This window comes from Corvus brachyrhynchos, unplaced genomic scaffold (genome assembly GCF_000691975.1).
Source record: "Corvus brachyrhynchos isolate BGI_N302 unplaced genomic scaffold, ASM69197v1 scaffold1005, whole genome shotgun sequence".
NCBI classification, from domain to species: domain Eukaryota; kingdom Metazoa; phylum Chordata; class Aves; order Passeriformes; family Corvidae; genus Corvus; species Corvus brachyrhynchos.
This window is the reverse complement of record NW_008238124.1, coordinates 243,419-244,963: the sequence shown is the minus strand read 5'-3', so window position 1 is coordinate 244,963 and position 1,545 is coordinate 243,419.

Here is a 1,545-nt window from a genome sequence, read left to right as displayed (position 1 = left end):
GAGGAGGACATGGAGGCGTCACATTGTGCCAGGGGCTGACAGACAACAGAATCCCCAGGGGCTGCTGTCGCCACCTTGATGTCTTGGTACACCGTGGACACCAGGATGTCAGGTGGGTCTGTTCGTGTCATCTTAAAAGCGACTCTTCTCCCACCAGTTCCCTGTCACACGGCCTCAGAGGACGGTAGCCCACCCTGCAAGAGAACACATGAGGCGCCTCAGTCCTGGAGTGACCTCGTAGCTCCTGGCTCGGAGCTGGGGGTTGGCCATCCCTTCGAAAATGAGGGTTTGGGGGCATCCCCGCCTCCACTGCAGTTGTTCATAGTCAGTCAACTGGGGGAAGAAGCTGGAAAAAGTCTCCAGATCCAGGGTGTAAATCATGGAGTGGCTGGCAGGGCACCCACTGGGGCAGCCAGGGAACTCTGCATACCAGCTCAGCACAGTGAGAGGAGAACATAGAGTACTGTGCCCTGTTCCTGGGCCGCAGGACACAGGGACTGTCTTGCAGAATCACATGAACTGGCAGCTCTCAGCGGGGCTGTGGGGGTTCAACACCAGGGTTTTCCATGGGGAGTGTGTGCCCAGCCCCAGTGAGAGCACCGGAGTGGTGAGGAGTCTCCTGGGACTGTGTGTACCCACATCTCCACAGCAGCACTGTAGGTGGGAACAGGGCCCGGGGACAGGCACCATGAGCACCCACCATGGTGTCTGGGAAACCCCCACAGTCTGGAGCTCTGTGGGAGGCAGGAGCTACAACCCCTCCCTGTGGTGGCTGCACCCACTGTGGCCCACAAACACCCCTGTGGGGTGGTCACAGTGCTGGCTACACGGAGTTGTATCACTCTCTGGGTCTTCCAGAGCAGGGGTGGCCCCAGAGGTGGCAGAGTGCTGTGGTGGGTGCCCTAATCCGCATGTCAGCAGTGACTTCTGCATCACCTCCCTGTGCCAGAGGAGCTGTGCTAGCTCAGTACCCACTGTCTTTGTCATCTTCCATGTCCCATGGCTGTGACACGTCCCCTGGGCTGGAGAGTGAGTCTGACGATGGCTCCAGCTGCTGTGGGACATGGGGTCTGACACCCACTGTGTGCCAGCACCAAGCACCGCAGTGCTCTGGGACAATGCTGTTGGGTGGCCAGGGTGGGCAGAGTCCCCAGCCAGTGTGACACAGCTGTGTGACAATAAGGACATCAGCACAAGGTTCCCACCGTGCGTGGGGGGACAGAGGAAGGGGTTTGCCCACAGGACTAAGTGGGTTGTACCACTGACCTTCCCCACCAGCCCTTTGAGAGCTGCCAGGGGTTGCCACCAGCACTGAGGGATGTGCACCTTCTCTGCCCGCTGTGGGGACCCCCCAGCTGTCACCTCACCACATCCTCTGACCGTTGGGTGTTGCGGCCACCAAGGGCCTGGATGCGCTGGTGGATGCTGGCTGCTCTATGTTGCACTAAAGGTGGGTAGGAACTTGGCTTTAAAGAGCAGCAGAGGACCACAGGGAAGATATTTCTTGGAGGAAAGGGATTGGCTTTATTTGGCAAGAAGCATTGA